We start from the raw sequence: 21,419 nt of genomic DNA on the forward strand, positions 1-21,419 counted from the left end.
GAAGGTTCTTGCCAAGGCCACACATATTTCTTACTTGTTTTGGATTTATTTTATCTTATGTTTTTTCTACATATTCGTAAGACTCTGCATTGTTTTTGGAACAAGATTGGGGGGTGGGAAGACAGGCAAAAAAATAAAAGCCTTTCGTGCATGACTCGGGTTTTAAACACTCAATTTTCTTTTCAGTATTTAAAAAATATTAATGTATAAAGTATTTTGTTTCACACTTGGAGAAAAGCTGCAAGAGTATCCCAAAGAACTCCCATATATTTTTCATCCAGATTCCTTGCTTGTTTATATTTAACCACATTAGTTTTTATTCCTCACACTTTATTTTATGTATGTGTGTGTGTGTCACACATTTTTTTCTCAACCATTTGAGAATGTCATAGACATGATACCCCATTACTCTTAAGTGCTTCAGTGTAAATTTCCTGAAGATGAGGACATTCTACGTAATCACATTGTACTTTCAAAATCATGACATTAACCGTGCTACAAAACTATCCCGCTTAGTGTATAGACCCTGTTCATATTTTGCCTTTGGGCCCAGTAAGGCTCTTTTAGCGAGGAAAAAAGTTTTCTTCTGGCCTAGGATTCGACCGAGGGTTATGTGTTACACTTAGTCATTATGTGTCTTTAGTCTCCCTCAATCTGTAAGTCCCCCAGTCTTTCCTTGTCTTTTGTGATCCTCATAGTTTTGAGAAGTACTGGCCAGTTATTTTGAAAAATGTCCTTCAATTTAGGTTTGATATTCCCTCATTATTAAATTCAGGTTTATGCGTTTTGGGCAGAAATAACCACAGAAGTGGTGATGTGTTCTCAATAGATCATTGCAGGAGGCCCATGGTGCCACTTTGTCCTGTTACTGGTGATCGTCAATCCTTTGGTGAAGGAGATATCTGCTGTATTTCTCCACTGTACAGTTAGCATTTTCCCTTTGAAATTTGTAAAATATTTTGTGTGGAGGTACTTTGAGACTATATACATATCCAGTTTTCTCATCAGACTTTCCCCCACTAGTTTCAGTATCCATTGATCTTTTTTGCATGCTAGTGTTATGATCACTACCTAATGGTGACTCTCTAATTCCATTATTCCTTCTACACTTAGTTGGCATTTCTAGTGTAAAGGAGAACTTTCCCTTCTCCACCATTTATTTGATCTTTGTGGACTTATCTTTTAGTCAGTGGGTTTTTATTCATAACCATGATTATTTTGGTATTCACATATCAGATTTGGACAGAGTCCCTCCAAGCTGGCTACTATGTCCTTTTGGCAAATCCCTATCATGTGAGGGGCAGTGTTTGACTTTGCAGCATAAGAAGTTCCAGATTTATACTTTCCTTGTCCCTGCCTTGAGATTAGCCATTTCTCTAAGGAGCCTTGATTCCTTTTAATAGAGGATGGTATCTGGTACAATTACCAAAGTATAGGCACTAGGTATAATCACTACTTCTTGGATGTTATGGTTTAAAGACCCCCTCTGGAGTTCCCTGTGGCTTAGTGGTTAGGATTCCATGCTTTCACTGCTATGGCCTGGGTTCAATTCCTGATGGGGGAACTGAAATCTGCAAGCTGTGCAACATGGGCAAAAAATAATATAAATAAATAAAGGTCCTCTTAATACAGAGGGAATCCCAGGTGGTGCTAGTGGCAAAGAATATTTCTGCCAATGCAGGAGATGCAGGAGACACAGGTTCAATCCCTGGGTCAGGAAGATCCCCTGGAGGAGAAAATAGCAACCCACTCCCGTATTTTTCCCTTGAGAATCCCATGGACAGAGGAGCCCAGCAGGCTAAAGTCCATGGGGTCTGAGAGCACTGAGCACTCACACATGCAATAAGAGAAAATAATACATGTGTATTTATATATACACACATAGGTATATTCGATCATCTATTAAAGGTCATGAGTTCAAACTGGCATCTCAGATGCCAGTTCAGCACTACCGGGTTCATTCCAGTGTCCGTCCTATCCATATTTGTAACTGTTCTCAAATAGTAACAAGCCTGTTTTCTGTTATCCTCAACTTAATTGCTCCTTTCTTTGTATGTAACCAATTTGTGGCCCTGCCACCCTAATGCCCCCTCAGCCCTGCCAGCCCTGGCTGCCTGTATGGGAGAAAGGGAAAGGGAAGAGAATTCTAAATACTCAAGTTTTAAGTATCCCTTTCTCACACCCACGCCAAGCATTGTTCCCAAGCTTCCCTTCCTCTGTGTTTACCTGTTTACAGCTCATGGATTTTTTTTATTCATCAATTTAATAAATACTTATTGAACCCTGTAGTGGGAACTGTAAATGCAGATGAAGTCAGTATTTAAAATGACCAGGCTAGTGGAATTAAACAGAAGTACACTAATGTACACAGTCTGGATGGGAGGGGGGTTTGGGGGAGAATGGATGGATATATCTATATGTATGGCTGAATCTGAATCCCTTCGCTGTTCACCTGAAACTATCACAACATTGTTAATTGGCTATACCTCAATACAAAATAAAAAATTTAAAGAAAAACAAGAAGAAAACCTAACAGCAACAAAAAAGTACACTGACCACTAAAAGCACTGATTCAAGTGTGTTGGGGAATACAAAGGAAGTACAAAGTGTGTTGGGAGCATAACCTGGTCTGGGCTTCTTGGTTGCTTCCCAGGAGAGGTAACACTGAAGCTGAATCGAAGGACAAACTTAGGGTGGAGGGAGAAGTGAGAGGGAAATAGGCAAGAAGAGACCAAGGCACACTCACAGTCATATGCGTCAATTGCTAACATGAGAAATGGGGGTGGAGAGAAAAACAGAGGCACCTCTTGTCTTTTAGGATTTGGGAGTTTTTAGCTTATGTAGGGGAAAGCTATGAAAGCAAAAGTGTTAGTCACACAGTCGTGTTTGACTCTTTGCAAACTATAGCCCACAAAGCTCCTCTGTCCATGGAATTCTCCAGGCAAGAGTACGGGACTGGGTAGCCATTCGTTTCTCCAGGGGATCTTCCCGACCCAAGGATCAAATCCGGGTCTCTGGCATTGCAGGCAGATTCTTTACCATCTGAGCCATCAGGAAAGCCCTAGTGTAGACATAAGAAGGGAGATTTATGGAGAAGAGGGTTGGTTAAGGACAAAATCCTGACAAGCATCAACATTTAAGGGGCAGGTTGAAGGAAAGCTGGGGTGGTAAGAGGCATAGGAGGAAACACTGGAGAAACTAGCTAATGCTCTCAGCAAAGCTAAGGAGGGAGTTGTCTCCAGGGTCACTGAAGATGAGGATGGAAAACTTCCCATTGGATATGATAATTAGGAGGTCCCCTAGAGACTTTTATGAGTGTACTTTTCATGACATGAATGGGACAAAACTCAGATTGCAGTGGCTTGAATACACGGGGGTTTAGAAAATGGAGATGAACAATACAGTCTGTGCCTAAATCTTCTAACTTTTTCTTTCTTTTCTTTCCCCATTCGTGCTCAATTGCAATACAAAATTATTCCCATTTTCTCCCTTGTATACTCAGGGCTGTATCTAAAACATAATAGTCACTCAATAAAATTTTGTTGCATGATAACCACCCCCCCACCTCTAACCCACAGAGGGAGCTGTAAGAAAATCACTTCAACCTGTAGAGGGAGATGAAAGAAAGTCACAGGAGTGGGGGTAAGGGGAAGGGTTAACCTATAGAAAGAGCCAGAAGAAACTCCTAGGGCAGTGTTAACCACACACTCTCACCTCTAGGAGGAGCATCAAGCTTCTTGTCTTCCAGGCATTCCCGAGGAAAACTTGTATGAGGAATCTTCATCAAGGAGTACTCCGCTTAGGTAATAATTATTCATATATACCTAATATAGACCTTCTGTTTGTGGCATGTGATACCAACTTTCCATTTATGGAAGCAATGTGAAGATTTCAGTTAACATAAACTTAAAGATAAATATAACAAAGAAAAAGTGAGTTCACTTAAAGAAACATCAAAGTAAAATATAAATCAGAACTTAGATCCGGGAATGGATTGGGTCACAGTGATGTGTGGATTGTTGGTATGAAGAGGTTAAACTCTATTGAATCTGTGGGAGATGCTCTTTGGGGTGCCTCTTTGGAGCCTCTTCTGGGATTCTGATTCTGCTCACTCTTCTATGAAGTGTAGTAAGAGAAGTCGGACACTTCTGTAGCTTCGGAGAAGATACCTCCCTCTCCCCCTGGTCTGTTCTTGCCTGTCTATTTCCCTCTCACTTCTTTCTCCACCCTAAGGGGAACTTAGTCGAGGTTCTGGGAGAAGAAGCCTAAAGAGTGCTTGAGGCCTGATTTCCTAGGTCCTGGTTTGCTTGGAACTGAGGGGTTTTTCTGGGGACTTTCAGTGCTAAGGCAAGGAAAATCCTGGGCAAACTGGGACCAATCGGTCACGCTAAATGGTTTCTTGCCTGGCCTAGATGTGGTTTTCCTTCAGTTTGTTTCCTTAATGATCTCTTCTGACTGAAGTAGAGGTGAGTGCTCCAAAGCTAAAATCAGAATGTTGCCCTCAGTGAAATAAGCTTCTAGACTGGGTCACTGAGGTCTACTTGCTTTGGGCAAAAGGAAGTTTTGGTGTAATCCTTTTGGTGACTACACTGAAGTTTGAGGTGAAACACGGAGCTAGTAAAGTGTTTCTTTGTCTGAATCTATTCTTCAGGCATTTATCTCCCTCTGGAACCTGTGGGGTTGGATTGAGAGGAGGGGGGAACTGTGGCTGTTGTAAGTAGTGGGTCAAGAATTGTATGATTTATAATCCTAATGTTGTATATTTCCTCCTCTAAGACAAAATTAACATTTCATGGTAGTGTTTTAAATTATTTTCTTTTTTTAAGAAGTGTTTTTCTTCATTCATTTAAAAATTATAAATTATGAGGGGAAAAGTTCATTATAAACAGTTTAAACCTTATAGAAGTATGCAAAGTAAATAAATGCCTCCCCCCTAGCCTTTTCACTTATAGTTTGATTTGTATGCCTAACTACCTCTTTCTATATATATGTGAATATGCTTATAACAGACATGTACATATTTTATAACTTTTTATTGAAGTATAACATACATAGAAAAACATGTTCAGCTTGATGAATTATTACAACTGGATGGTCTGTGGAATGTTCTGGCATGTTCTGTGTGACCTGGTTACATGGTTTTATGGTTACATGGTTACATGGCTTTATTTGTGATCATTCATAGAGGGCAAGTGGCTAGAAGTGGGCATTCAGGGCACCTCAAGTGTTATGGAATGTTCTGTGTGATCTAGGTGATGGTTATATGGGTTTATTCAGTTTGTAGTAACTTATAAGGGGGTGAATGGCTAGATACAGACATTAGAGAGTGCTTCAGAGTTTCTTGAATTTTCTATATTGACCAGGATGATGATTTATGGGTTCATGTTTAGCAATTGTGTAGTATTCCCATGTAAGAACATTCTATAATTTATTTAATTAACCTTTAATTGATGGTCATTTAAGTTCTTTATAATTTATTAGTATACACAAATAATATTATCTTTGTTTCTGTAAGTATTTCTGCAGGAGAGAGTCTTAGAAGTGATAAATTATTTAGTCAAAGGGTATGCGCATTTTATTTATTATGTTGAAAAGATAATACATTTATATGTTTAAAAATTCTACAGGTGCAAAAGGGTGGACAATGAAAAGTCTCTCTCCTGTTTTCATCCCCCAGCCACCATAGCTCCTCTTCCCCATAGCAACTGTGTTTTTATTTTCTTGTGTATCCTTATAGGGAAAGTTTGCATATATGCAAACAAATTTGTCAATATATTCCTTTTTCCAAAAATTTACACATATAGTAGCATATTTGTATGAGCTATTACTGTGTAATCTCCCCCTCCTTCCCCCTGAAACCTTAGTGACTTAAAATAGTTCATTTATTCTCATGAGTCTATGGGTAAGCTGGGTGGTTCTGCTGTTCAGGACCAGGCTCAGCTGATCAAAAAGAAATTATTGAGACAACTTGGGAAGTTTGAATATGGACTGTGAATTAAATAATATTATTTTATCAATTTTTTTCAGTCGAGGATTCAAAATTCAGGGTCAGAGTTCATGCAAATTCATTTAGTTGTCATGTTTCCTTAGTTTTCTTTAGAATAGAACAGCTCCCCCACTTTTTTTCATCTTTTATGAAATATTCATTTCAGAGTGTCTGGGCCAGTTGTCTTGTATAAGGTCCTGTAATTTGGATTTGTCAGATTGTCTCCTCATGATTAGATTCAGTAAAACATTAGATTAGTTAAACCTTTTTGGCAAGAATACCACATAGGTGATTCTCATTGTGTCACATCAGGAGGTGCATGATGTCAGTTGTCCCATTGGTGATGCCAAATTTGATCACTCAGTCAAGGTAGTGTTCTCCAGATTTGTCCACTGTAAAAGTACATTTCCCCCTTTGTAATTAACGCTAAATTAGTATTTAAAAAGTAGATGTGACCATGTACGTGTCCTGTTCCCCAACAACTTTCACCCAATAGTTTCAGCATTCATTAGTGATACCTACCTGGGTCAGTTTTTAAGATGGTGGCTGCAAAATATTTTACTAATTCTGTCATTCCTTCCATATTTATTAGCTAGCATTCTTCTGTAAAGAAACCTGCCCCCCCTTTTGCATATCAATGTGTTATAACCCATTACCTTTATTTTATTATACTGTTGCATGAACAGACAGATCATTGGAACGAAGCAAAAAGTCCAGAAATAGACCCAAGTATATATGAAATTTTAACATATAGTAAAGCCTTACATTGTACACTGGAATAAACCCCAAATGGATCTAAATGTAAGAAATGGAACCATGTAAGCACTGTAAGAAAACATGGATGAATTCCTTTATGAATTTTTCCTGGATATGGAGAAAGTCTTTCTAAGTATGACTCCAAACCCAGATACAGTGAAAAAGATGGATAATTTCAACTACAAAAAATAGAAACCTGTTGCATGGGGGGAAAAACCATGGTCAAAAGAAACACAACAGAACTGGGAGAAATACTTATCTAAAGGGCTAATATCCCCAAAATATATATAAAGAAGTGTTAAATTCCATAAGGATGGAAAGACTAAAAATCACAAGAGGAAAACGGGCAAAAATATGAAGACACAGTTCATAGAAGAAAATAAAAAAATGACCCTTAAATATATGAAAAGATACTCAACTTCATACACAGTAAAGTGAAAGTGAAAGTCACTCAGTCGGGACTCTTTGTGACCCCATGGCCTATACAGTCCATGGAATTCTCCAGGCCAGAATACTGGAGTGGGTAGCCTTTCCCTTCTCCAGGGCATCTTCCCAACCCAGGGATCAAAGGCTGATTGCAGGCTGATTCTTTACCAGCTGAGAGATGCAAATATGCTTTTTTAAGAAATATGTAGTCTACTTGACTATGTGGGTCATTTGGGGAGGAGGGTGAATGAATGAATGAACTACTGGGTCCTTATATTTACCAATGGGGCCTGCCACTTAATAGTCAAATGAATAAATGAATGAATAAAGTGGAGGCAACCTCTATGTTTTCTTTAGTTCCCTCTCCCCTCTTTTGTTTCCATATTAAAATTCCTTTCCAAATTTTTCTCCTTAATTTTGCTCTTGTGTCTGTTTGTTAACTAAAGTAAAACTTTAAGTATGGCCAATAGCATAAAATAAAAAATTTTTAATGTTGAAAGTTTTAAAGGAAACTTAAATGTTAACATCTAAAGTGCTAGAAAAAGTCTGGCTTTCTTATCTTACTATAAGTATTCTCTCATGTACCACAATAAGGAAATTGAAAAATAATTTATCAATGAAATCATTCCAACATTTTTGTGATCTTACTACTAAGACTACTTTTAACAATTTCATTGCAAAACTACAGTGTTTTAACTTTACTCTTGTGAATTGATTTGGGACTATAACCATCATAACTTTGATTCCTCAAGAAAAGGCATTCCAGGCACCAAAAAATGAATATATCAATAAATGTTTGAAATATAACACACTTGAAAGTTGAAGGTCTGCATGTTTCTGAGTGCCTATTGATTAAATTTGTTAACAAGCCCTTAAGCAGTTGTCTTTTTTTTTCTACCACTAGAAATTCTGGATATATTTTTCTATTCCAGTTAATTTTCAACTTGTAGAATCAGACGTTCTTCAAATGTTGGTTTTTTATCTCAGAACTTTAATGAGTCACTTGATTTTACGAGCCCATAAAAACAGCCCCCCCCAGACAGTCTTGGAAATAGATCTTGTTTTCTCTAATACAGTAATTATAAATTGATGCAATAAATATTACTTTGAATTTCGCTCAGTTGAAAGACACTTTAGAAAAATCTACAGATGTGCTTTCCCCTTATGTTCGTGCATCTTTAGGAGTTTTGATAGCCTATGTAAATAAAAATGCTGATTAGCAGCAGTTTAGAACAGAAAAACGTTTTGTAGGGCTTTTTTTTTTTAAGGCTTTGATGAATGTGAATACAAATTGAACTGGGACAACTAGGGGTTTGAGGTTAAAAGTGAGGTAGCAGCCTTTCAATAGGTTATTGTAAAAGGACTATAGACTCACTGGAGAATACCTGAAAAGTAATGGGAAACAGAAGACAAAATTTCAAGTGAAAATGAAAATCACCATAATTACACCAGGTGGAAATAACTATATGTTTGTGGGTTTTTTCTAGATAATTGAGTTAATACTCTCTATATAATATATTTTAGTCTATGAAAGCACTTAAACATTGAGAGTATTTTTTAAAGAGATAATCTTCCAGGGTATTTAGGCTTTATGGGTTCTCACACTGCTGTGGAGAATGGGTTAACAATCTGCATCTTGAAATCAATTCATAGAAGTCCTGTTTTGATTACCTGCAGATGTCAGTGTGGATCTGAGTGTGGTTCAACAGTTTGTTCCAGGATGTGGGGAGACAGTTGAAGTCCAGTTGTGAACCAGTTGCTTATTAAACAAACACTAATTTAGTTTGGATGAGAGATGTGAGCTGCAAGGGCCTTAACTTGCCAAAATTTCTTTTGACACAATTTTAATAAGCATGGATATATTCTCTAGTTACAGAGGTTCACAGAAGATTACACCCTCTTGTTCATGCTTTTGACTGCTTGACCAGTCTTTCTGAAATTTGTCATAGTGCTAGAGAAGTGGAGTTGGTGTTCTTGGGCTTATTCAATTTGACTTCAACCCAGATGGCAAGTCTAGGGGATATATTACAAGCTGTGTTGGTTTACTTTCTACTGTTATCACATATTTATACACAAAGTTTAAAACCCATAATTTCTACTCTCAAAGAGCATCGTCTCTGCCTTTCCTTCTGATTGTTCCTTTCTTTTTTTACATTATCCCACTCTCATACAACTTCATAACATACAAAGTCAGAGTGTTTATTAGGCTGGGAGATTGTCAGAGACTAGCAGGGGTTCATCATGGCAAAACCCTGTTCTTTCTTGAGTCACAACAAATTACCATCTGTTTCATAAGCTAGCAAGCTTCCTCTCAGCTATAATTTGCTATATATATTGGTACATAAATTGTTGGTAGCTTCTGTTTACCTAGCAACAGAATCTGTTTGGCAGAAGGCTGTGGGAAAGGAGGCTTTTCTTTTTTTTTTTTTAAGACAGTTTCTTCATCTTCAAATTTTCTTCAAGTGCAAGAAAGGCAGATGTACTGGCCCAAACAATCTGCCTTTTATATCATTTTAACCCAACTTGCCTAGTAAATGCTGACTTTGGAGATTATTTTTGCTACTTTGATTACCTCAAATATAACTGAATGCCCTCTTAAAAATTCTTTTTTTCTGTTATATGTAAATTTTGTACAATCGGTTTGAAAAACTGCCTTGACCTTGTAGCTGTCAAAGACCAGAGTTTTGGGACTACCCAGTGTAAATTTCTCCTGCTTTCGAGTGTTTTAACTTCACTTGTGGGTTTTGCATGCTGAATTTACATGTCAAGAGCATTGGTCAGGAGACAGAGAAAGAGAAATACTGTATGGCATCACTTATGTGTGGGATCTAAAAAAAAAGGAGTCAAACTGATAGAAACAGAGAGTAGAATGGTGTTTGTGAGAGGTTGGGGGAAATGGGGAGGTGTTGGTCAAAGGGTACATATTTCCAGTTAAAAGATGAGTAAGTTCTGAGGATCTAATGTACAGCCTGGTGACTATAGTTAATAATACTGTGTTGTGTACTTAAAATTTGCCAAAGAGGAGATTGTAAGCATTCTCGCCAGAAAAAAAAGGAATTATGTGAGGTGATGGATGTGTTTATTGTTCATTAACTTTATTGTGTAATCATCTCACTGTGCCTACATGTACCAAATCATCATGCTGTACACTTTAAATACATTGCAATTTTATTTGTCACTTGTACCTCAGTAAAGCTGCGGAAGGGCAGGAAGAGCTTTGGTCAGGACCTGGTGGTCTTTAAATTAAGTGTAACCAAATCAAGCACTATGCACTATGATGTCTGCATTAGTTTAATTTTCCTTTGATTGAATAAGTTATACATTCCTATCTATTCACTTTCTTAGCTTTCTAATCAGTAGAGCAATGTGTCTGCTGAAAGGAAAAAAAGCCAGAGGGAGAAAAAACATTCTGACATTCTCTTCATGTTAGTTATAGACATCAGATGCTGTTAAAGGCTAGAGAGTTTTTATGCATTCATTTTGAGCAGGGAAGGAAGTGTTGTCCTGTCAACTTCCTTCACAAAACACCAGGCTATAATTTGCTGTGGGCTTACTGCAGGCTCATGCCTTGTTGCAAATGACTGGTTTTCCATTTTGATCTGCAACTGTTGTGGAGTTTGCTATGAAAAGGCAAGGTGGAGGTTACTAACCTACTCTTCGCTCCAAAAGAAAAAAAAGAAAAGAAAGATGAAGGAATCAAAAGGAAAAAGAACTTCTATATCATCCTGAGGTTTTGACACTGGTTATAAGAAAAGAATATGGCAGAATTGTTATATAGACAGAGTTCTTTTGACCAGAGGGTTTCCATGTCTTCATTTTGCAGTCTTTATTTCTGCTCTCTTTAGTCCCTGATTCTGCACTTGCCCAGTGTTGCGAGGGACATGGGAATTAACTGGGATGAGGAGATAGTTTTTCTGCCTCCATTGTTAGTACGAACACTTATTCTTGCCTCTCTCCCAGTAATGCCAGTCAGGTAAGTGAGGAATTATCCATCTTAAGCCATGAGATTGAGACCCATTTTCACAGAGAAGATGTGCTTAGTCGCTCATCTCTTTGTGTCTGACGCTTTGCTTCCCCATGGACTGTAGCCCACCAGTCTCCTCTGTCCATGGGATTCTCCAGGCAAGAATACTGGAATGGGTTACCATGCCTTCCTCCAGGGGATCTTTGCAACCCAGTGATCAAACCCAGGTCTCCCGCATGACAGGCAGATTCTTTACTGTCTGAGCTACCAGGGAACCCCATAGAGAAGATAGTGAAAGGCAAATAAGGGAAGATGAGTTCACCAGAGAGGAGCTGGCAGAAGAAAAGCAGAGGACTGGGCTTTCAGGACATGAAGGAGACATAAGAAGGATCTAGTAGTGAATGATCAAGGAGGGAAGCTCATTGTCTCATCTAAGCAACACTTCTTAGGCAGTGGGATGTACCAGGGACAAGAGGTGGGAATAACAGTCCTCTTTAGAGAGGAGAAATTTTAGATGTTAATGACTGCAGGGAAAATGGTGGAGGATGCCCCAAATGTCTTTGATGGCTTCTTAGCTATAAAGAAGATACAGAAGCCAGATTGCCAAGGACCAAGAAAGCAATGCAGGCACGGAAGGAAGTTTTTATTCTAAAAGTTTGCCAGCATTTAGATACTGGTAGCAACAAGGAGAGGAGGGTCACTTGTAGGGTAGTTGTTACTGTTGTTGATGATGAGATTGAAGAGCCCATGGGACAAGTGAGAAATCAGAGGATCCTATTGAGTACTGCAAAAAGAAAGATATTCCCATTTGAATGCAGAGTTCCAAAGAATAGCAAGGAGAAATAAGAAAGCCTTCCTCAGTGATCAATGCAAAGAAATAGAGGAAAACAACAGAATGGGAAAGAATGGAGATCTCTTCAAGAAAATTAGAGATACCAAGGGAACATTTCACGCAAAGATGGGCACAATAAAGGACAGAAATGGTATGGATCTGACAGAAGCAGAAGATATTAAGAAGAGGTGGCAAGAATACACAGAAGAACTGTACAAAAAAGGTCTTCATGACCCAGATAATCACGATGTTGTGATCACTCACCTAGAGCCAGACATCCTGGAATGTGAAGTCAAGTGGGCCTTAGAAAGCATCAGTACGAACAAAGCTAGTGGAGGTGATGGAAGTCCAGTTGAGCTATTTCAAATCCTGAAAGATGATGCTGTGAAAGTGCTGCACTCAATATGCCAACAAATTTGGAAAATTCAGCAGTGGCCACAGGACTGGAAAAGGTCAGTTTTCATCCCAACCCCAAAGAAAGGCAATGCCAAAGAATGCTCAAACTACCGTACAATTGCACTCATCTCACACGCTAGTAAAGTGATGCTCAAAATCCTCCAAGCCAGGCTTTAGCAATACGTGAACCGTGAACTTCTAGATGTTCAAGTTGGTTTTAGAAAAGGCAGAGGAACCAGAGATCAAATTGCCAACATCCGCTGGATCATCGAAAAAGCAAGAGAGTTCCAGAAAAACATCTATTTCTGCTTTATTGACTATGCCAAAGCCTTTGACTGTGTGGTTCACAATAAGCTGTGGAAAATTCTTCAAGAGATGGGAATACCAGATCACCTGACCTGCCTCTTGAGAAATCTGTATGCAGGTCAGGAAGCAACAGTTAGAACTGGACATGGAACAACACACTGGTTCCAAATAGGAAAAGGAGTACGTCAAGGCTGTATATTGTCACCCTGCTTATTTATTTACTTATTTATTATTAATTTATTTATTTTAGTTGGAGGCTAATTACAATATTGTAGTGGTTTTTGCCATACATTGATATGAATCAGCCATGGGTTTACATGTGTTCCCTATCCTGAACCCCCCTCCCACCTCCCTCCCCATCCCATCCCTCTGCGTAATCCCATTGCACCAGCCCTGAGCACTTGTCTCATGCATTGAACCTGGACTGGTGTTCTGTTTCAAATATGATAATATACATGTTTCAATGTTATTCTCTCAGATCATCCCACCCTCACCTTCTCTCACATATACACAATGGAATATTACTCAGCCATTAAAAAGAATACATTTAAATCAGTTCTAATGAGGTGGATGAAACTGCTTATTTAACTTATATGCAGAGTACATCATGAGAAACACTGGGCTGGAAGAAGCACAAGCTGGAATCAAGATTGCTGGGAGAAATATCAATAACCTCAGATACGCAGATGACACCACTCTTATGGCAGAAAGTGAAGAGGAACTAAAAAGCCTCTTGATGAAAATGAGAGAGGAGAGTGAAAAAGTTGGCTTAAAGCTCAACATTCAGAAAACTAAGATCATGGCATCTGGTCCCATCACTTCATGGGAAATAGAAGGGGAAACAGTGGAAACAGTGGCTGACTTTATTTTTTTGGGCTCCAAAATCACTGCAGATGGTGATTGCAGCCATGAAATTAAAAGACACTTACTCCTTGGAAGGAAGGCTATGACCAACCTAGATAGCATATTTAAGAGCAGAGACATTACTTTGCCAACAAATGTCTGTCTAGTCAAGGCTATGGTTTTTCCAGTAGTCATGTATGGATGTGAGAGTTGGACTATAAAGAAAGCTGAGCGCCGAAGAATTGATGCTTTTGAACTGTGGTGTTGGAGAAGACTTGAGAGTCCCTTGGACTGCAAGGAGATCCAGCCAGTCCATCCTAAAGGAGATCAGTCCTGGGTGTTCATTGGAAGGACTGATGTTGAAGCTGAAACTCCAATACTTTGGCCACCTGATGCAAAGAACTGACTCATTGGAAAAGACCCTGATGCTGGGAAGGATTGAGGGCAGAAGGAGAAGGGGACGACAGAGGATGAGATGGCTGGATGGCATCACCAACTCGATGGACATGAGTTTGAGTAAACTCTGGGAGTTGGTGATGGATAGGGAGGCCTGGCGGAGAAGGCAATGGCACCCCACTCCAGTACTCTTGCCTGGAAAATCCCATTGATGGAGGAGCCTGGTAGGCTGCAGTCCATGGGGTCACTAACAGTCCGACACGACTGAGCGACTTCACTTTCACTTTTCCCTTTCATGCACTGGAGAAGGAAATGGCAACCCACTCCGGTATTCTTGCCTGGAGAATCCCAGGGACGGGGGGAGCCTGGTGGGCTGCGGTCTATGGGGTCGCACAGAGTCGGACACGACTGAAGCGACTTAGCAGCAGCAGCAGCAGCAGCAGGGAGGCCTGGAGTGCTGCGATTCATGGGATCACAAAGAGTCGGACATGACTGAGCGACTGAACTGACTGACTGATCCAGTAGAACTTTCTGCAGTGATGGAAGTGTTCTGCATCTGCATTGTCCCGTCAGGTAATCTCGCATGGCTATTGAGCACTTGAAATGTGGCTAGTGCGATTGTGGAACTGAATTTTTAGTTTCATTTGATTTTAATTCATTTACATTCAAATAGCCACACGTGGCTAGCGGCTACCATACAAGACTGTGCAAGTTTGGAGGGAGAGGATAAATGTGGGAGTAGAAAGGTGGGAAAGGGTGAATTCTACAGCAGAGAGGGAGAGAATAACTTACAGAGTACTAAGAAAAAGAATCATCTCACATCTCCAGTAGCTAAGGGAGTTACACCCATAGCTCCAATTTTTTCAGCAAACTTTCTCAAGCTCATCTACTAAGAATGAGGGTGTTGGGATAAAGGGGACTTGGGGACCTGAAGAGAAAGACTGGAATATTCACAGTATAAGGTATATAAGGAACAACTGGGCAGTGATGAGAGCCAAGCTGTAGTTGACAGTATGAATTAGTGGTGGGCCAAGTCTAAGGGGCTCAATATGGTGAAATTTGTACTGGGCCAAGTGTGTGCAATTCCATATAAGGTTCTTTTTGGAATAAGAAATGAGCTAAAAGGATCTGGAAAAGATTATCATGCAGTTTAAGCTTTGGAAGTTATGTTTAAGTGTATCTCAGCAGCTCTATTACTCTACCATAAACGTTTCCTGGTAAATTTCATTGTTTTTTTTTTTTCCTTGTGAGTTTAAGCCTTGATAGTATAAAATATATTTGAAAGAATTTCACTAGACAGGTTGGGCTCCTTCTGCCTGGGTGGTGTTTGGTTACCGGGTGACCGGCCGGATTCCATTGCTTCTTCTCCTCATGAAAGAGTTTGTGGGTAGTTCACCCATCGCTAGTATAGGGGTAAAGGTGGTGGGAGGCTTCCTCATAGCTATAAAAATTATAGCACTGTGCAAATCAATGGCTAGTTGATTAACACCTTTTCCAGATGTCCTAGGGGCAGAGGAGATGCTTATTGCAATATAGATCTTATTTGTGGGAAGGCTAAAAATTAAAGGCATGAGCAGATAGGAATAGAAACTGATCAGCTAGAGTTTTTCTGTATGTCAACAGCATCAAAAGAATTATGAACCAAAGAGGTTTTTTTAAAAGTCAAAGTACAGACAAATGTAGACAGCAGTTTAAAAACTTGGTTTTAAAATGGAAATCACCAAGCATAAAATTTTAACTTCAGAAAAAAGTGTGCACTTTGGCTAACTAGCCAACCCTGTGGATGTTTCCAAGTGAGTCTTTAATTCTTGTTTTTATTGCAGCCTAACACTCTTGGGAAAGGCTAGTTTATGTCAAAAGCCCATGACTAATAACACTCATCAGAACTCCTCCTCTAACACTAAAAAAATGAGCACAATGTGTCTCATTTAATACATTCCAATGGCCAGAAATGGACAACATGACCTTTCCATTCTATAGAGTTCCAGCCAAGGCTTTAAAGAGAAATAAAACACATATTGAATCCTCAACTTGCTAATATCACACCTAGGCCATTGACTTGCCAGTTGTTTTATCCATCGAGACAGAGAATCTGCTATATCAAACATTCCCTCATATAAACCCTGATACCAGAGTATTTCAGCCTGCCTAAGCAACCTCAGTAGCTCCAACCAAATGAAATTTCTAAAGATGAGAACAAAATCATGGAAAGTAAAACCTGGTGTGCCTGTAAGGTATAAGGAATAACTCAGAAATTCTAGAATTTTAATCTGTTCATTCAGGCATTTGTTAGTTATCTTCCAAGAACCCCTAACATTGGGGTAAGGTGGGAAGAGGATGGAGATTCAAAGACAGTATGAGATCTGGCCTGCAAAGATCTTGGACTCCAGTTGAGATAACAAACTTGAAGCTGCTAAAGCAATTTGATAACAGTTAGGTACTTAGTAAAGGCCAGAAGGGTGACTAGAACCTGTCCTCTTAAATATAAAAGAGATATGTGATAGCGTGGAAAGAATCCTGGACTAGTGTGTCTAAAGCCAGTTTTGTCATGAATTGAATGAATCATCTTGGCCTGAAACTAAGTCCTTTGTTGTTGTTGTTCAGTCGCTCATTCGTGTCTAACTCTTTGTGACCCCATGGACTGCAGCATGCCAGGCTTCCCTGTCCTTCACCATCTCCTGGAGCTTGCTCAAACCCATGTCCATTGAGTCAGTGATACCATCCAACCATCTCATCTTCTGTTGTTCCCTTCTCTTGCCTTCAATCTTTCCCAGCATCAAGGTCTTTTCCAATGAGTCGACTCATCACATCAGGTGACCAAAGTATTGGAACTTCAGCTTCAGCATCAGTCCTTCTAATGAATATTCAGAACTGATTTCCTTTAGGATTGACTGGTTTGATCTCCTTGCAGTCCAAGGGACTCTCAAGAGTCTTCTCTAACACCACAAGTCCTTAGCTGGTCTTCTATAAAATGAAGATGGTGCTACTTGGTAAGCTGGCTTCTGCAGAGGGCTTCTTGGAACATCAAATGAGAGAGATCATGGTGGTGAGAGTCTTGCCTGGGTGGGAGGCCATGCTGGGTAATTCCTAAAGTCCTTTCCCACTCATAAGATTCTAGGATTTTGTGGTAACAGATGTAAAAGTGCTTTAAAAAATGTTAAGAGGTCTAAAATGTGACATTTGTGTCATTCTCATCATTATAAATGCTCCTTATGGACTCCTGGCGGCTGATGCTCTCCCTCTCTCTGCTGATGGGCCCACCCCAAGGTGCACTTTCTGACTTCCAGGCCAGGGTTTTCTTTCTGACCCCTTAACGTCTCTTAAAAATTAATAAGCTGACTGACCAGCAGAGAATTTCCCAAGGAAGTCCCTACTATTTTCCCACTCCCACAGACATTTATTTTCTCTTCCCTGACAGAGAGTAAACTTCACTACAGGCCACTGAACAAAATAATATCTTCTTTTAAAATCATTAAGCTGAGTGACCAGGCAACTTGAAATATAGGAAGGCGTTTCCCGGGACGGTCAGGTCACCACCATCCCCACGGCCTTAAGCATTTATTTTCCCTTCCCCATCAGAATGCAAGCAGTGTTATGTGGCAGCCTGGGTGGGAGGGGAGTTTGGGGGAGAATGGATACATGTATATGTATGGCTGAGTCCCTTCACTGTTCACCTAAAACTATCATACCATTGTTAATCAGCTATACTCCAATACAAACTAAAAAGTTTGATTAAAAATAATAAAGTCTGTTTTTGACCACAAAAAGAAAAAAAAAAAGAATGCAAACTGTCATATTACCCACTGGACAGACACTCTTTGGGCCTCCCAGATAGGCCACATTTCGCCACAGGAAGCAAGAAAATAAACAGGGAGTTCTTGGTGCAGGTTAGCCATGGGTTAATGAGAGGTTTCGTTTAAATCTAGGTGGTCAGCAGTGTTCCACCCCACCTCTCCCAGAGTATGTTATTGTCCTAAGTGAAAAGGCCCAAGGGTAATGCTTAGAAATGAGTTTAAGCTGTTATACATCAACTAAGGACAAAGTCCCCCATGCTTCTGTGCTTACAGCCTTGCTCTATACCATTCCTTGTGACATAGCATATATTACCTTGGATTGTTTATAATTTTTCCAAAGCATATAGCACATATTCCTTACTAGAACCCTTGTAGTCCCTTGAACATTGAGCACAATGTTCTGTACACAATATTCACTAGATTTGAAAAACAAATTCCAAGTAATGTAGAAAATACGATCTTTCAAAGTATTTACAGTCCAAAAGAAATCATACTGATACTAATCCAAGAAACTTGGAAGTCTGTTCGCTTCCACACTTTCACCTCAAATAATGCAGATTGGTTTAACAGCCCACCATGTCTCACTAATATGCATGTCTAGTTACCTCTGGCAGTCAGTGCTGGGATCTGGGAGTGGAGTTTGGGCATTAGTTAGCTTTGCCAATGACTGTGATATATCATCTATAATATATGATACGTGATATAGCCAGCACAGCCAAACAAGTCACTCTGAGAGTGAGTTATTGGCTTTCTGGACAGAAAAGGTATTGGGTCAAGTCCAAAAACAGCACTGAATTTTCCTACTCTGTGAGCAGCAAGAAAAATGAGGGCCAAGGTGACCACAATCCTATCTAGCCCCTACATCTGCATTTACTGAGATGTTTTTAAAGTCCTTTATGTTAACTCCAGAGAGGCAGTAAAAACGGACCCAAACTGGAGAGGTGTAAAGGGTGCCTTCCAGTCTCTTGGGACAATCAGGCAGCCTGCCGGCCTTGCCAGCAGAAGCACAAGGCAACCTGCCTGGGGAGACCAGACAGAGGTTAGGCAAGGAACCGAAACCGTTCTGCAAGAGGGATGGGAGTTTTGAAGAATTAAAAACAGGGCAAGAAGGAAGCCGGTGATGGGAACTGGACCCTGAGGCACAGGCCTATGGTCATATGCCATCCAGAACTGGATATCACCCTGAGCCCGGCAAGTTCAGCCTGGCCCGTCAATGGATGGCGTCCTCAATCTCAGCTTGGATGAATCTTAATTTCTCCAGTTGATTCATGTTATATTCAACACAAACTGTCGAGGGGTAAGGAGGAGAACAGATTTTCAGGCCTCCTTACCTCCCTCCAAAGCTGCAGCTAGTGTTTTTTTTTCACCCAACACCTTCAAACAAAAGAGAGCCACATTAGCTTCCTTCTGGGAAAGGAAGGAACCAGACTCTCTGGGGTTTGGGTCATGCTTGCTACTGAGGCATTAATCAGGGTCCTGACATCGCTGGAAAGGGCTGGTTTCCTCTTCACATATAGAATCATAAAGGGGGCACAACATTCAAACAAAAGGCCAAGGAAACCTCTCCCAAAGATCCTATCAACTGCAGTTATGGACCAAGGAGTCTGGCCAGAAGGGAAAGCCCATTTTAGAAAAGGACCCTGTTTTTCCAGGCAGTGACATTCCTGTTACTCCGGATATGACTATAGTTCCAAAGAGGTCACTGGGGTAGAACTTAATTTCAGCTGGTGTTTCAGGAGTGGCCAATTACTTGGCGTAGGGGTATTTTTCATTATCTCCTGCTTAAGGAGCATGGATATCCTATGCTTAAGGTGGTGGCCATTACAATTTGATATCCTACCATCACGTTGTTTAGCACAAGTATAGTTTTGAGAACTGCTTCCAGTTTCAGTGGGTGAAGCCTAATCAGTCTTAGCAATCTTGGTAATGCTGGATATTTCAGATATATGTGGCTGCAAGGATTTCTGTAGAAATGGGTGAGCGACTCAGTTCACATTAATGAGATGAAGGAACGTTTGCTGTGAGGAAGGGTTCCTCATTGCTAAGAAACCAGTCTCTCTCCCTCTAATATGTTGTCCTGTGTGGATATGAGGTCTGAAACTGCCACAAACCTCTCACTCAAGCTTGAGGATCAAGTCATCTTGGAGAGAATATCAGGACACAGAGAAGAGCAGGAAAAACAAACTGGGGTTACAGTTATTATATCAGCCCTGAAACTACCTGCCTCAGGACTTCCAGTTTTGTAAACCGAAACCTTTCTTGTTGGGGGTGTAGATGATGACAAAGAGAAGCTGGCTGGTCACTGAGACCGGAAACTCCCAGATCATGTAGTGCGGACTCTGGGGGACTGGAGTCCGCTTAACTAGACTCAGAGGAGATTATAATTCAGAGGCCAGTTTATTCATTAACGATGGAATGTATGCCTTTCCAATGCCTGGAAGCCTTATGTCCTCTAACTTCCTTTCCCAGTATCGAGGTACCTGGGAGACCAAGTTGGTAGTAACAGTAGCCACAACAACAAATAATAATAATAACAAACAGCCTAATTGGCCTGAAGTTACATAGCCAGTAAATAGAGCACAGGATTTAGACTCTGTTCTATGTGAATCCAAAGCCCAGATCCTTTTTATAAAGTTTTTATTGGAGTATAGTTGATTTATAATGCTGTATTAGTTTCAAGTGGACAGCAAAATGAATCAGCTATACATGGACATATATCCACTCTTGTTAAGATTCTTTCCCCATATACAAAGCCCAAACTCTTAACTATTTATTTATCTAGCCTCGAGTGGCAATCAGGAGGTTTTTATGACTCAGTTCAGTCACTCAGTCGTGTCTGACTCTTTGTGATCCCACGGGCTGCAGCATGCCAGGCTTTCCTGTCCTTTACCATCTCCTGGAGCTTGCTCAAACTCATGTCCATTGAGTCAGTGATGCTATCCAGCCATCTCATCTCTGTCATACTCTTCTCCTCCCGCCTTCAATCTTTCCCAGCATCAGGGTCTTTTCGAATGAGTCAGTTCTTTGCAGCAGGTGGCCAAAGTATTGGAGCTTCAGCTTCAGCATCAGTCCTTCCAATGAATATTCAGGACTGGTTTCCTTTAGGATGGACTGGTTGGATCTCCTTGCAGTCCAAGGGACTCTCAAGAGTCTTCTCCATCACCACAATTCAAAAGCATCAATTCTTCAGTGCTCAGCTTTCTTTATAGTCCAACTCTCACATCCATACATGACTACTGGAAAAACCATAGCTTTGACTAGATGGACCTTTGTTGGTAAAGTAATGTCTCTGCTTTTTAATATGCTGTCTAGGTTGGTCATAGCTTTTCTTCCAAGGAGCAAGAGTCTTTTAATTTCATGGCTGCAGTCACAATCTGCAGTGATTTTGGAGCCCACGAAAATAAAGTCTGTCCCTGTTTCCATTGTTTCCCCATCAATTTGCCATGAAGTGATGGGACCAGATGCCATAATCTTAGTTTTATGAATGTTGAGTTTTAAGCCAACTTTTTCACTCTCCTCTTTCACTTTCATCAATAGGCTCTTTAGTTCTTCTTTGCTTTCTGCCATAAGGGTGGTGTCATTTGCATATCTGAGGTTATTGATATTTCTCCCAGCAATCTTGATTCCAGCTTGTGCTTCATCCAGCCCAGCATTTCTCATGATGTATTCTGCATATAAGTTAAATAAGCAGGGTGATAATATACAGCCTTGATGTACTCC

The sequence above is a fragment of the Giraffa tippelskirchi genome, chromosome X, assembly GCF_054371585.1.
Source record: "Giraffa tippelskirchi isolate mGirTip1 chromosome X, T2T-mGirTip1v1.2.pri, whole genome shotgun sequence".
Taxonomy (NCBI): domain Eukaryota; kingdom Metazoa; phylum Chordata; class Mammalia; order Artiodactyla; family Giraffidae; genus Giraffa; species Giraffa tippelskirchi.